The 16,832-nt window shown below is 43.6% G+C and overlaps 1 protein-coding gene across 5 annotated transcripts in view; it reads left to right on the top strand.

Moving 5' to 3' along the window:
• LOC138763362 (MICOS complex subunit mic25-like) overlaps positions 1-16,832 on the top strand; it is a 680,065-nt gene that overhangs the window by 91,943 nt on the left and 571,290 nt on the right. The window lies entirely within an intron of this gene.

The raw sequence follows: 16,832 nt of genomic DNA, 5'->3' as shown, positions 1-16,832 counted from the left end.
GGAAATACACAGGAGGTCTGTTAGTACCTTGTCATTGATAAAGATTTTTTCTTGCATTTCACGTATTCTACTTTTTGATTAAAGTTTATTTTGCAATCCCCCTGTTTCTTTCTTGGGTTTAGTGTATTTTTATTCCATCAAAAACATCATATAAATGAAAGTTTTTTGTTGTTTATGTTGCTAGTAGTAAGTAGTTCAGGTGCCTTGCCGTTTGGCGTGGGTGATCATGTCTCTCCATCCATCACGGTCTCTGACCCTCTGAATTGTTGTTGTTGTTGCCTCCCCTGTTTCTAACCATGATATGAATCCATCTATCATTTTCATTCTCTGTCTGCTTCTGCTTCTTTTGCAATCCAGCTCTCTAGTTGTAACTAAATGTTCTAATGTATCTCTTTGCATGATGTGTCCAAAGAATTTTGATTGCTGTTTTCTGATTCTTTTAAGTAATGTATGTTTTGTTTACATTTTTTGTAGAACCTTTTTGCTTGTATCCTGTCTGTATATGATATGGACTGCTAAGTATAGCAATATTAAAGAATGAAGAGACTTTTTGTTCTTGTTTCCTGATGTCAGTTACAATATGGAGAGATAGGGAGAAAAGATCCTGTTTCAATATACCCTAACCCTACAGCATCAATGTGAGTGATCTTACACTTCTATTATTGAATGAGTGGCAGATTTGTGCAATGAAACCAGGAGTTGGATAGAATCTCCCCCACTCACTTCCCTGCATTCATCTTTTGTGCTAATGTTAGAACAAGGTTTTTCAGCCTGGGGAATATTTGAACCTTGATCCAACAGTTTATAAAAGGCAATGTGGAAATCACTCAACTTGATTTAATTTTGTAGAAAATACATTGTGATCCCACATAGCTGCAAGACAAGGTCTCCACCAGGCAGTGAGTGAATCAACATGAAATAAACATCTTTTGCAACATTCCCACTTGTGATAGGAATCCCTCCTCAATGTGAAAGAGGAGCATTGGAATGAACATTTGTGAAGCCTGAATCCCTGCACTGGGACCACAAAAATCCTACATAAAGGGCAGAAGGACAATATTAGCTCACCACCCACCTATCCACCATATCAAACACCACCTGCGGTGAACATGCCATTTGTGGTTGAGCCTGTAGTCTGCAGTTCCCACATTGACTTTATTGATCAGCTTGGAATCCACAAAATATAAGTGGAAGGAAGTCACCTCTGTAACGCGAGCTTTACTATAGAAGATTCCAGCACAGATACAGGCCCTTTAGCCCTTCTAGTCTGTGCTGAACTATTTTACTGCTGGGTCCTATTGACCTGCACCTGGACTATATCCCTCCGTACCCCTCCCTTCCATGTATCTGTCCAGATTTTTCTCAAATGTCAAAATTGAACTACTCCCACCATGCTCTACGTGAAGATGTTCCCCCTAATGTTTCCTGTAAACTTTTCTCCTTTCACCCTTAATCCATGTCCTCCAGTTTTTATCTTACCTCATCTCAGTTTAAAAAGCCTGCTATCTATATCAATACCCATCATAATTCTGTATGCCTCTATCAAATCTCTCCCATTCTTCTGCACTGCAGGGAATAAAATCCTAAACCTCTATTTCCAGATGTTGTAACTTCAGGATACCTGAACACAAAGATACTTTATTCTTCAGGAATTATACATTTAGCAACATCATCAACAAAAATGTTCATTTATATGAGGGACCACCTAAAAAGAATTTACCTTTGTCCTCACAAATCTACCTGTGGCAGATGCACCTGCCCCATAAAGATCTGTTTCCACAAGACCTTATGAAGACAGCCCTCTTTTCACACTGAAATTGGCCTTCAAGATGTATGGCACTGCAAAATGGGATAGATTCAAATATATGATAGTGGTTGTTGGAGGTCACCAACCCTGCGTGCTTCTCAGGGTAGTTTCTATCGCTCAACCATCAGCCACTTCCATCAAAAAGGTACAGTTAGAGTTAGATGATTGCATAGAAATGTATTATTCAGTCCAAAAGGTCTATGCTGCTTTTATGCTTAACATGAACCTCACATTTTCTTCATCTCATCCCAATAATATATCTTCTATTGCGTTCTTTTTTTCTTACTTATCCAAGGAGCAGTTGAAGCATCAATGCTTACCTTGCCTCAGTTACTCCCAGTGGTAATGATTTCCATATCTCATCCTTAACTGAAAAAAAATTCTCTGGACTTTACTGGGACAATAATCAATTCCATCACAACCTCTTAGCAAAAGAAGAAACCACTGCTTCATGCCACAAGACATTTAGGCAAGGGCAAAAAAGTGGCAAGTAACGTTTGTCCCACAAATAAGCAAAATAATGATCATTCATTTAATTATCTGAATTCAAATGCCCTACTGTACTGCCACAGTGAGATTTGAACTCTGTTGAGCAACAACCCTTACCCTTACCCTGTTCATTCATTCCACAGACTCACTGTAGAGGGCTTCACGATGGCAGTGGAGCTGCCCATAAGACAAATAGACAATTGTCATTGGATGAACATCAAACTCTGCTGCTTTGTCCAGGCCACAATATTTTCTTTACTGTTTCTTCTTCATCCCTTTCTTTCAAAGCCAAATATTCCCTTTTTTTGCCTTTTCTGTCAAATCATTGGATATGAAGGCCTCTTAAGGTAACTCTTTTGTTGTAATGCCTAAGAACTGGAATGCAAGGTTTATGTATTGAGGCTTAATTTTGATACTTATTTCAAGATAAACTTCAAGAATTTTTGAAGATGATCAGCTTCTATCTTTTTGAATATACAATTGTATTGGTAATCATGAGGGGCTTGGTTCATGTAGTGGTTGGTACACAGCTATTACACCACTGGTAACCTGGGTTTGAATCCACGACTGTCTGTAAGGAGGATGTTCTCCTTGTGACCTGTATGGGTTTCCTCTGGTTGCTCTGGTTTCTTCCCATTCTCCATAAACATATAGGGTTGGTAGATTAATGGGCACCGTAGGTTTCAATGACCAGAATCAACGTCTGCCATGTTCATATTTCAGATTCAGATTTATGATTTATTGTCAGAGTACATAGATGACATCACATACAACCCTGAGATCCTTTTTCCTGCGGGCAAGTCAAAATTAGCACTTATTGGTAGTGTAAAAAAAAACTGTACACATGGTTGTCCTGGGTAAACTTGTACCTCTCACTTTGTTCATTTTAGATTGGTCACAGTGTTTGAGCTACCGAAAGAAAATAGGCACACACCGAGAGCACTTCAGTTTATACAAATGTTTATTACAAATTCAAAAGCTGATTTCAAACTACAATATGCAAGCCCTTCCCAATTGTACTTATCAACGCCTGGACTGGTCCCAACTGCCGAAGCGAGGCAACGATCGCACACTTGTAGTTGGTTGTCGGGGCGCCAGTAGCAGCTTCTCCACCTCCCCCGACCGGGACGTTCTTCTTCTTGCTGAGAGATGTTGCCACCTCTCGGAGAGTCTGAAACTTCAGCAGCGGGACCATGACTTATATTACCCAAAAACTGCTTACCCAAGCACCTATTCCCAGCACAGTAAGAAAGATAAGCGAGCAAGCTAGCATGCTAGGCTTCTATCGAATAACGTAATTATCAGCTTATCACTTTGAATACAATGGTTTATTTTGCATGAAGGCTAGGCCTCTGACAGTCTGTGACCAAAAAAAAGCAGGAAGATTAAATGTTCTTGGTACACAGATGTCCTTTCGTCAGATAACTGCATCTCTGGCCCCTCGGTGGAATTTAGCTTATGTCTGCTGATTCTAAAAACAAGCAGGTTCTCAGCCTTGCAGAAGCAAAGGCTCCAAAAGTGAAAAACATGGTTTAAATCTTCCATTACAATGGTACACATGTAAACAAATAAAGAATGTATACCAACTGACTATGCAATACAAAGAGATTTAAAAAAATTAATAAAGTGCACAAGAAAGAGTTCTTAAATGAGTCCCTGATTGAGTTTGTTTTTGACAAGTCTGATGGGAAGGGGTAGCAGCTGTTCCTAAACCTGGTGGTTTGAGTCTTGTGGCACCTACACCTCTTTCCTGATGGCAGCAGTGAGAACAGTGTGTGTGCTGGGTGGTGTGGATCCTTGACAATTGCTGCTGCTCTCTAACGGCAGAGTTCCCTGTAGATGTTCTTGATAGTGGGGAGGGTTTTGCCTGGGCAATATCCACTACCTTTTGGAAGGCTTTATGCTCAGGGGTATTATTGTCCCCATACCAGTCCATGATGCAGCCAGTCTCCACACTTTCCATCACACCTGTAGAAATTTGCCAGAGTTTTTGATGTCATATGGTATGTTGCCACCCTGGTGCCAGTGTTCGAGATATCTCAGATCGAGTTCACGGCATTCTCAGGATGACATGGGTAGGAAGGGTGAGGAAGTCCTGAAAGGAGAGTTTAGGGAGTTAGGCACAAGGTTGAAGGACAGGACCTGCAGGATAATGATCTCAGGGTTGCTACCCATGCCACGTGCTGGTGAGGTTAGAAATAGGAGGATAATGCAACTCCACACAAGGCTAAAAACATGATGGAAGTGGGAGGGGTTCATGTTTCTAGATCATTGGTCTCTCTTCCAGGGACCTGTTCCAATGGGACAGTTTGCATCTGAATTGGAGGGGGCCTGGCAGAAATATTTAAAACATCCTTATCCACAGGTGAGGTGCCAGAAGATGTTTGGTAGACAGAAATCAAACATGATAGAAATATTTTCAGGTGTATTTATTTCAATGCAAGGAGTATTGTCTGAAAGGCAATTGCATGTGGATTGTCACATTGGATTATGACATTATTGCTATTAGTGAGACTTGGTTGCAGGAGGGGCATCTCAATGTTCTGGAATTCCGTTGTTTCAGATGTGATAGAGGGGGAGGAATGAAAGAGGGGGAGTGGCATTGTTAGTCAAGGAAAATATCACAGCTGTGCTTAGACAGGCAGCCTAGACGGCATGTTCACAGAGACCATATCGATGGAGTTGAGGAACGGGAAAGGTGTAACCACACTGATAGGGTTGTATTATAGTCAGAGGGAATTGGAGGAACAAATCTAGAGTGAGAGCAAACTGATGTCAGAAACAGAAAATTTTGATAGTAGGAGATTTTAACTTTCCACATATTGACAAGGACTCCCAAGCTGTAAAAGGACTGGATGGCTTGGAGTTTGTCAAATGTGTTCAGGAAAGTATTCTAAACCAATACGTAGAGGTACCAATGAGAGAGGATGCAATACTTAATCTCCTGTTAGGGAATCAGACAGGTCAGGTGACAGATTTACATGTAGGTGAACATTTTGGGTCTAGTGACCATAATGTCATTAGTTTCAAGTTAATTTTGATTAAGGATAGGTCTGAATCTTGAGTTGAGATTCTAAATTGGAGAAAGGCCAATTTTGTGGAGATGAAAAAGGATCTGGAAAAAGTGGATTGGGATAAGTTGTTTTCTGGCAAGAATGTGTTCAGTAAATGAAAGGCCTTCAAAGGCAAAATTTTGAGAGTGCATAGTTTGCATATTCCTGTCAGGATTAAAGGCAAAGTTAACAGGCATAGGGATCCTTGGTTTTCAAGGGATATTGGCGGATCTGGTTAAGAAGAAGAGAGAGGTATATAGCAGGTATAGGCAACAAGGAGCAAACATGGTACTAGAAGAGTATAGAAAATGTAAGAAAATACTTATGAAGGAAATTAGGAAGGCAAAAAAAAGACATGAGATTGCTTTGGCAAATGATGTGAAGGTAAACCCGAAGGGTTTCTACAAGTATGTTAAGAGTTAAAGGATAGTAAGGGACAAAATTGGTTCCCCAGAGCTGATCAGAGTGACTGTCTATGTGTGGAGCCTAACAGATGGGGGAGATCTTAAACAGATCTTTTTTGTATCATTATTTACTCAGGAAACTGATATAGTGTATAAGGAAGGAAGGGAAACAAGCAGTAGTGGCATGGAACATACAGAGATTAAAGAGGAGGAGGTGCTTATTGCCTTTCAGCGAATAAAGGTAGCTAAATCCCCTGGGCATGACATGATATTCCCTCGTACCTTGAGTGAGACTAGTGTAGAAATTGGAGGGGGCCTGGCCTGGCAGAAATATTTAAAACATCCTTATTCACAGGTGAGGTGCCAGAAGATTGGAGGGTAGCTCATGTGGTTCTGTTGTTTAAAAAAAGCTCCAAAAGTAAACCAGGAAATTACAGGTCGGTGCACCTGACGTCAGTAGTAGGTAAATTATCGGAGGGTGTTCTGAGAGCGGACATACAAATATTTGGATAGCCAAGGGATGATTAAAGATAGTCAGCATGGCTGAGTTTTTCAAGGAGGTTATCAAAAAAGTAGATGAAGGAAAGACTATGGATGTTGTCTACATGGTCTTTCGTAAACCCTTTGACAAGGTCCCACATGGGAGGCTAGTTCAGAAGGTTCAGAAACTAGGTATCTATGGAGAGGTTGTAAACTGGATTTGAAATTAGCTGAATGGGAGGAGACAGAGAGTGATAGTGGATGATTGCTTCTCAGACTGGAGGCCTGTGCTTAAGCATCGGTGCTGGGAACATTGTTTATTGTCTATATCAATGATCTGGATGATAATGTGGGAAATTAGATCTGCAGGTTTCCTGATGACACTAAGATTGGAGGCGTTGTGGACAGTGAGGAAGGCTTTCAAAATTTGCAGAGGGATCTGGACCAACTGGAAAAATGAGCCTGAAAATGGCAGATAGAATTTAATGCAGCCAAGTATGAGATGTTGCATTTTGGAAGGACAAACAAAAGTAGGACATACACAGTAAATGGTAGGGCCCTGAGAAGTGTGGAGGAACAAAGGAATCTGGGAATACAGATACATAATTCCCTGATAGTTGCGTCATAGGTAGACAGGGTTGTGAAGAAAGCTTTTGGCATCTTGGCCTTAATTAATCAATATATTGAGAACAGGATTTGAGATGTTATGGTGAGGTTGTATAAGACATGGATGAGGCCAAATTTGGAGTATTTTGTGCAGTTCTGGTCACCAAACTACAGGAAGGATAGCGGTAAAATTGAAAGAGTGCAGAGAAGATTTACTAGGATTGCTGGGTCTTCAGGAGTGGAGTTACAGGGAAAGATTAAACAGGTTGGGTCTTTATTCCTTGGAATATAGAAGAATGAGTGGAGATTAGATAGAGGATTACAAAATTAGGAGAGGAAAAGACAGAATAAATGCAAGTAGGCTCTTTCCACTTAGATTAGGAAAGATAAATACAAGAGGACATGGCTTTAGGGTGAAATGGGAAAGGTTTAGGGCAGTGGCTCCCAAACCTTTTCAGGTTGCTGCTCCCTTGGCCTCCAGTTACATTCCATGTGCCCCCTCTTACAACTGCACTGGGTGGTGGTGGTGGGGTTAGTGGCAGCGTTGAGCGTGATGCAAGGTTAGTGGCGGTGCTGAGCAAGGTGGGGGTGTCAGTGGTGGTGCTGAGAGGGGGTAGTGGCAGCACTGAGAGGAGATAGTGGTGGCACTGAGAGGGGTAATGGTGGCACTGAGCATAGGGGTAGTGGTATGGGGGTCATTTACATCCCAGTACTTACCCGCCAAGTAGGTAGTATTAGAGCCAATGTGAAACACAATTTATTGGGATCTCAGTGTGAAAGTATCTTATCCCTGGCCAATAAACAGCAGTTCTGGCCCTCCTCTTGCATCTTTCAATTTCAAGGAGACCCTTATACTCCCTTTTCAGCATCTCTTGTCGCAGTGATTGAGGAATGATAATTTTTCTTTGTCTGAGTAGCCCATTGACAACACTCAGCTCAGCTCTAATGTTGTAGTATGGGTGATATTAATCTCTTGGCCATTCTTCATTCAGAATCTTGATGACCTTCTATAGAACTGTGTCATTTCCTGTTTCAGCTGCGATCTTTTTGGATTTCATGTCAGATACGGGAAGAGATTCAGTCTGTGGACTCTCATTGTGTGCTTCACTCTACGTTGTTGCCCTGGATCACGTGTCAACTTGCACAATAAGTTTCCCCGGTGTGTACACCAATTAAAAGTCATAATGTAGCTTCATCATCAGTCTTTAGACTCACAGCATCATTTCACTGAGATTTTTCTTTATTATTGCTATTAATGGCTTGTGGTGTGTCTCTGCCATTAATTTTGGTAAACCATATTTATAACTGTGGAATTTCGCTAATCCATAGACCAGACCTCGACACTCTTTCTCAATCTGTGCATATCAACATTCAGATTTTTGATGCATATGCTACTGGCCTCCAATCTTCTCCCACAGCCTGAAGTAGTACAGAACCTATTCCATCTTTTGAAGTATCCATAGATATTTTCATCCTTTTGGATGTGTCAAAGAACATCAAAAGTACTCGTTCTGTAATTAGAATGGTTTTCATTTGTCCCCATTCTTCCTTGTAGTTGTCTGCCCACTTGAATTCACATTTGTCCTGTAGCAACTTGCTGAGGTACATTGTTTTGGAAGATGGATTTGGTAGGAATTTACTATTCCCAGCACATTCAATATGCCTTTTTTGGTCTGTCATCTCTAAATTGCTGACAGTTTATCTCCCAGAGAGGTGATTTCCTTCACATTATACTGACATTTCTCTCTGTTTAACTTTAATCCATACTTCTGGATGTGTTGTATCACTTTGATGAGCCTCTTATTGTGTTGTTCTTTTGTGGATCTCCATAAGATCATGTCTTTTGTGTATTAGGTTTGCTATTGAGTCTAATGGCTTGCAGGTACAGCATAAATCGTTTCAACTATCTTCACTCGTGGTTGATATTTCCAGTCCAATTTACAGCATCAGGATTTTTACACTTTCCATATTTTGTGCTCTGATCGACTGATTCTCACTTTGCACATTCTTGGTGTTCCTTCCACTCCTGGTACCATGCACACTCCTGATACCATGTGATGTTTATTTTATTGATAAAGAAACTTGGGTTATAATTTATAAGCTATAATTTGTTAGCTTTAGAACTCATGACCTCATGGAAGCATCCATTTTGAATCTACCCATGGCTTCAACAACTCATCTCCAACTCCCTCTTGTGGTCATTAGCACTCTATCATTACACTCTCCACCTTAATTTAAAGTAAATGAAACCAGTTCAGTGCTGTATGTGGTTTTTTTTGTTGCAAACCCATATTTGTGATCTGAGTCTTTATATATGTGAGGGAGTAGGAAATCCAGCAAACCTTGTCTTTCCCTTCTTTAAGACTTCCCTGCATTTACAGGAAATAGCAGTTTTAATCTGCTGCACGTTTGTCAGCAATCATCAGTAAAGGCAGCATTTTCAGAATTAACCTGTCTCTGCAATTATAGACGTTGGAGAGAGCAAGTTTGTTGCTTGAATTAGGTCAGTCCCTCAAGAACCCTCTGCCCTCTATTAAACTGCAGCTATTGTGAGAAGCATTAATTGCCTTTTCCAGATCTCTGTCTCATTTTACTGACATCTTTCCTGGGTACAAGAAATACAAAGACAGATCTATATTGTGCTGTGGTTAGATTAATCATCACTGAAGGCTTGCAACTTCCACACATCCGGTGAATTTGGAAAGAGAAGTTGAAAATTTATGTCTTGAGAATTGTATGAATGTTTACTTATGAAATACTGTGATCGAATGAAGTGCAGAATTAACAGAAGCACAGCTTTTCCAGCAACCAAAGTAATAGGATCAAATTCTTCTGGAAATTGAAGATTAGCGTTCTTCATCATGGTCAGAAGGATGTGTGAATATTATCTCGACTCTCAGGTTGGCCTATGTTTGCAGTGAAATCCTTTCTTTGAATAAATATGATTCAATTTCAATCTTATAGCAAAGAAAAGGAGTTTCTTTTATTTATACCTAGCATTCTGATATTGTCAAAACATTATTTAAGTGCTTCGTGTGCGATGAATGACTTTATTTGAACTTTTTGCAATGTAGGCAATTCATTTGTGGTAAAATTTTCATCTGAGTTACTGTATTGACTTGTTTAAACCCTATTGCGTATGTTCCAGTTGCGTGGGACAAAGAGATGGGCTTTAAACTTTCTGCAATGTCATGCTGCAGCAAGTCAAGGTGTTGGCTCATAGCCTGAGCAAGCCAGGTTCAATCCTGACCTCGGGAGCTGTCTTTGCAGAGCTTGCACTTCTTCCTGTGACTGTGTGGATTATCTCCATGTGCTCTGGTTTCCTCTCACATGCCAAAGATGTTCAATTTGGTAGCTTGATTAGTCACTGTAAATTGCCCCCCGTGTAGATGTGTGGGAGAAGTTTAGTGGCATTAGTGTAGGGTTAGAATAAATCAGTGCTTAATGGTGGACCAAGGGGCCTGTTTCAGACCTGCATCATTCCATGGCTACACTGAAGTGAAACCATGCAGTAACATCTCAGACTTGTACAGGAGACCAGATTCAAGTACAGTATGAATGGTTTTTAATCAGAAGGCTTAGTCCAGGTGTGGAAAGCAAAAGTTAGAGCACTGGCACAACATGCTGGGTTGCTAGTCCACGATAATCAGGGGGTTTGGTTACTTCCAGAATCACAGAGGTAATGGTACAGTCGAAGGTCATTTCTACGGTACAGTACAGTAGAAGGTAATTTGATCCTTTGAGTCAGTATGATGTTGGAAGATTGCAGCCTGCCCCACTTGCCCACCGGATCCTTGTGGCCCTACAGATCCTTTCTTTTCAAATATTTATCAGCTCGGAATGAAAAAAAATGGCAGCATTGCCAGAGCTGCTGAAACAGCAGTGTTGCCACTGGTATGGACCCAGAAGAGAGGGATGCGGAGGCACAGAGCTGCTCTGCAGCGTTCACAACCCAGTCCTAATGACGGCTGCTCCAAACAGGCATTAAATGACCTGTTAGAGGAGCTGATGGTGTTTTTAAACCAAAATCCTGCAACCTGGAGTCTGAGCCCAAGATGGCTGAGCCTGTATCCACAAGGGGTTGCAGACTCTGAAGAGCAGTGGACACCAGAAATGGGGACAACATCTACTGTGGAGAAAAAGAAGCAGAGGAGATGATCAAATGGGATTGTGACCATGGTGGCGGTCCATTGAAGGGCTCAGTGACTGAGGGATCCACAAAGGCTGTGGGCAACTTGCAGTCAGGGAATCTGCTTGGGCTGTGGCTGCTGAAGACTGGCTCGTGGGAACAAGTATTGGAATCAGGATTCAGGAGGGTGCTGAGGATAAGAATGCTCCCAAAGGGCCTCTGGTGCTGAAAGCTTCCTGTTCGTGGCAAAGGTTTGAATCTGGAGCTCGGATTCCTGATGAATCGAACAGGAGTCTATGCAACTGCAGGAGTGTGGGAGGGAAATCCACAACACTCAATAATTCTGAAGGGACTCTCTTGTGCTTCTCTTTCTCTCTTATTGTAAGAGGCTGACACTAACGGTGACTCTGCCTTACGGCTGGTAGAAGGCAATTTTGTGTAACCTTGAATCTTGAATCTGCCTCCCTTATTATATTTTTCCAACTCAGAAACTGATCCCAGATATAATGTACAGATGAGTGGTTTAGGGGAAACTACACTCAGAACAGTGAGAAAATCAATGTTTTGGAGACAAAGAGCAAAGTTGTATTGAGTGGGAAGTTAGTTAAGTTCAGAAAAGAGAAAGTAAAGGAAAAATAGGTTGTTGATTTATGATTAAAATTAGTGAGGCTCATGTGGAGTGTTTATGTTAGCATGGATCTGCTTGTCCAGATGACTCATTTCCATGATTAATATTTGCTGTGCACAGTAGGGTCTGCTGTCTTTGGTCCTGCTAACCCACATTTCTCCTTTCCCAAATTCTGGAATCTGGAGCCTCATCTGGATCTGCCTGTAGTCAGCTCCTGCCTCAACACCTCCCTCACCTCTTTATACTGACGATATCCTGATTACCCAGTTTCTTTTCCCTCCCTCACTTGGTACCATCTGCCTATAACCTGCATTCACTGTGTTTCCTTTCACCCTTCCCCTTATGTTTTCATCTGCCCACCATACCTCCCTCATGTGGTTTCACTCATCACTTTCTGTTCTCATCAGATTCTATGATCTCCACTGATTTTCTCTGAGCCTCTCTAGCTATTTCTTTTTACCATGCTCTAATCAAGCTCCATTTGTCCATCAACCTCACCTGGACCCACATATTTTTTTGCTAGCTCCTGCCTCATTCCTCCGCTCACCTCTGTATACTATCTGTCCCCTCTTTACACTCACTCTGATACAGTCTGATACAAAACATTGACCATTCCTTTGACTCCTCGGAAGAAGCCTGACCCACTGAGTTCCTCCAAAAGCTCATTTTATGTGGGAAATGGAATGGTCAGGCTTGAGATTTCTGTCAATAATGCTGGAGATGAGGCAATTTCATTATTGATAAATTTAATTGATAACAGCAAGATCACTTGACGTATCCGTACTCGTCAGAGATTCCAAGTGATCTGTCTTTACCATTGGCCTTGGCTCCATTCTTGATGACACACCTTAATGAATTCCAACCCTGGCAAATCATTGAGTTCTCTTTCTGTGCCATTACTTCCATACCAGTTTATTTGGTCTGGAGACCTCAACTCAGTCCATGAAGTTTTTCCTCTCATCTCCTAAATTCCTGATGCAGCTGGACACCCTTTCTGACTGCTTATCCTTTCTAGTATTGTTAATTGCATCTAAATTTCTCCATTTCCTTTACCTTTCTAACTTACCCTCCCCCCCTTCCAGTCACAGCATTCCAAACTCTTGCCAACACTGACATTGTAGTCAAACCCACAGATAATGCAGTGCTTTGCAATTTGACGAGCAGACCGCTCTCTCGCAGAGACTAATTGGTCAGTTCTTCTACCCATACCTTCCCCCTGGACCATAAAAGTCAGATCATTGTTTTCTATTTGGTCACAGACATAAGCTTCTTTGAAGATTTTCCCTTCACAGTCTTGAATCTCATGATCCTCTAATCCATATAACATGTTTCTACATTCTTCCAAGATGTGAAGCAGAACTGTCCTGGTAGCTCCATTGTTTCAAGCTACTCTTGCCTAACAGAACATATTTTTTCCTATCTTGCATCTGTTCTTTCTTTTCTTATCCATTCATTTACTATTTACATCCATGACATCTCTGATGCTTTTGACCATTTTGACAGTTTCTTTTTCATTGGTCCTAATTGCCTCACCTTCACCATGGATGTCCAATGCAGCTACACCACTCTTTTTCAGGATTATCTGAGTCATTCTATTCTTTTTTTTTGTAAATTTAATTTATAAATGACAATAAATCATGCAATCAAAATACAATCCAATACATAATGTTTTATCCCACATGATCCCCCTCCCCCCAACCCTATTACCCCCAACCCACATAACCCCCCTCTAAACTACCCCAAAAGAAAAGAAGAAAGAGAGGAGGAGATTTACAACAATGCCATTCAATCATTTGCCATGGATTGGGACCATACCACCAATGTATGGGAAAGAAAATATTAATGATCTAGTAGCATATATTCCATAGACGGGCTTCAAGTTTTAATAAAAAAAGAATAATTATTTCATAAGTTATATGTTATTTTCTCCAAGGGAATACATGATCTCATCTCCACATGCCATCGTTGAATACACAATTTAGTCTCATTTTCCATGTAACTGTAAGACATTTCCTAGCCACTGCTAAAGCTAAAGCAGGTTCTTGAGGGCAGGATATTTACCTTCGGCCAGTGGGTTATGTTTTAGATGTCATAAGGAAGTGGGTACCTTTTTACATTTGGTTTGGTTATATGAGATGGTTAAACCTAAAAACTGTAATTAACGACTTTCAATGTGGTGGCTGAGTCTTTCTTGACTGTGTTCAGCACTACATTGGTGACCCTGTTGAGCCCAGACGCCTCTCTGGTCTCAAGAACATGGATCTGGCAGAGATCAATGCCATTGCCATCAAACTGTCCCCCTTCTGGACCCATTGCTCGTGTATGTGGTTTGGGCAGGCAGAGGCACAGTTTCAAATGAGGAACATTTCAGCAGACACCACGATGTTCTACCTCGTCGTGAGCATGCTGGATGAAGAAAAGATCTAATACAAAACCCACTGGCCGAGGGTATATATCCTGCCCTCAAGAACCTGCTCCTTGGCACTTTTGGGCTCTCCCCTCAGCAGCATGCCTCCAGGCTCCTGCACCTTGACGGGCTTGGGGACCACATACCATCAGCCCTAATGGATGAGATGCTGGTGTAGGCAGAGGATCACAAACCTTTTTTTCTATTCCATCAGATCTTCCTCGAGTAGATGCCTGGAGGCATCCAACTACTCCTGGCATATAAGGACTTTACAGATCCATGCCAAGCCGCAGTCTGAGCGGACACCCTCTGGCGCACCAAGAGGAAGAATGAGGCAGCCCTCAGTCAGGTTGTGCAACCAAGAACCAGCTGGCCGCAACACTCCCCCAAGCACAAGCCGGAGGAACACTATTCCACCTGGTGCTTTTACCATCAGCACTGGGGAGCGCAAGCTCGTAAGTGCTGACAACCATGTGACTACCAGGGGAAACGACCTGACCAGCCACCGATGATGGCTGGGACAGCTGGCCATGTGGGCAGCTTCCTTCGTGTTACCGACAAGTCCACCGGCTGACATTTCCTGGTGGACACAGGAGTGGAGCTGAGCATCCTACCCCTCACTACCCTCGAGACATCCACCTGATCTTGTGGTCCAACCCTGCGGGCAGTCAACAGTTCTGCCATCAAGACCTTCGGTACCCGCAGGGTGCAGATCCAGATTTGGAAAGAGAAATTCCGCTGGAAGTTTGTATTAGCCTCAGTGGGTATTGCGTTGTTAGGGGCCGACTTCCTGAGGGCACACGGACTGTTGGTCGACACGAAGGGCAAGAGGCTGGATCAATGCTCGCACCTTCTATTTGGTGCACCTTGACGCCATGAACGCCTGCAGGCCCAAGATCGCTACTTCCAGGGATGATAATTTGAATATACTCCATGAGTTCCCCGCCATCCTTCAACCACGATTCAGTGCCACCTTACCCCAGCATGGGGTATACCACCATATCTCCACACAGGGCCCCCCGCTGCACGCCAAGCCCAGACGACTTCCGCCCGAGAAGCTGCAGCTGGCAAAGGAAGAGTTTTCCCAGCTGCAGGAGTTGGGGATCATCTGTTGCTCGGACAGCACCTGGGCATCTCCTCTCCACGTGGTCCCCAAATCCTCCGGGGACTGGAGACCCTGTGGTGATTACCAGTGTATGAACAACGTGACCTCACTGGACAGGTACCCAGTTCCACACATTCAAGACTTCTCAGCCAATCTCCATGGCACTCAAGTCTTCTCCAGGGTCGATCTGGTGTGGGGGTATCATCAAATCCTGGTCCACCCCGAGGACATTGGCAAGATGGTGATCATCACTCCCTTTGGCCTCTTTGAATTCCTGCGTATGCCTTTTGGCCTCAGGAACGCAGCCCAGACTTTTTAGCGCCTCATGGATGCAGTGTGTTGGGACTTGGACTTTGTGTTTATCTACCTGGACGATATCCTTATCGCCAGCCGCAACCACGAAAAGCACAAGGCCCACAACCGTACCCTGTTTGCCTGAGTGGCGGAGTTTGGCCTCACAGTCGACGAGGCAAAGTGCCAGTTCGGCAAGCAGACGCCGCAGTTCCTGGGGCACACCATCTTGGCAGCAGGTGCTTCCCCGGTGCCAGAGAAGGTCACAGCTGTCCTGCGATTCCCCAAGTCATCCACCCTCAAAGATCTGCAAGAGTTCATGGGGATGGTGAATTTTTATCATCGATTCATCCCCGGTGCCGCTCGCACCATGCAACCGCTGTGCATGTTCATCGCCACTAAGGAGAAAGTCCTGACCTGGTCGGAGGAGGCAGAGACTGCTTTTGCCACAACAAAGGAGGCCCTCTATTTGTGCACCAACACCCGGAGGCACACACGGCGCTCTCGGTGGATTCCTCAGCCATGCTGGTAGGCGGTGTACTTGAGCAGTGGCTCAACAGACAGTGGCGCCTGCTGGCCTTCTTTAGCAAACAGCTGCGCCCGCCGGAGCACAACTACAGCGCTTTCAACTGGGAGCTCCTGGCACTGTTCCTGGCCATCCGGCACTTACGATACTTTCTGGAGAGCAGGCTCTTCATGGTGTTCATGGACCACAAGCCCCTCACACAGGCACTCGCGATGGCCAAAGATCTGTGGTCGGCTTGCCAGCAATGCCATCTCTCCTATGTGTCGGAGTTCACCACCGACATTCGGCACAGGGCAGGCAAAGACAACGTCGTGGCGAATGTGCTCTCTCGTCTGGTGATCAATGCTCTCGCCCCCAGCCTTGACTACACACAGTTGGCACAGGCCCAGAAGCTGGACACAGAGACACAGACTCTCCAGACTGCCATTTCTGGCTTCGAGCTCCAGGACATTCAGTTGCCCAACAGCCCAGACATGCTGCTCTGCGACGTCTCCACCGGCTTGCTGCACTCAGTAGTCCCACGCAGTGGAGGTTGAGGGTTTTCATCTTAATCTACAACCTAGCCCACCTCTTGGTGAAGATTTCGGTGCGAATGGCGGCAGAGTGGTTTGTGTGGCTCGGGCTCAAAAAGAAGGTGACCGAGATGGCGAGAAATTGCACCAGGTGCCAGGCCTCCAAGGTCCACCAGCATATGCAGGCCCCAATCCAACAATTCGACCCGATGGTGTGGAGATTTCAGCACCTCCACGTTGACGTCGTAGGCCCCCTGCCAGTGTCCAGAAAAGCACGCTATATTCTCACAATAGTCAATTGGACCACAAGATGGCGAAGCTGTTCCCATCAAAGAGGCTCCTGCAGAGACCTACGCCAAGAACCTAGTCCACACATGTCAAACTCTGGCCCGCGG

This window comes from Narcine bancroftii, chromosome 5, assembly GCF_036971445.1.
Source record: "Narcine bancroftii isolate sNarBan1 chromosome 5, sNarBan1.hap1, whole genome shotgun sequence".
Classification (NCBI taxonomy): domain Eukaryota; kingdom Metazoa; phylum Chordata; class Chondrichthyes; order Torpediniformes; family Narcinidae; genus Narcine; species Narcine bancroftii.
Note: the sequence above shows the minus strand (reverse complement) of the source record. Positions and strands in the feature narration are given on the sequence as shown.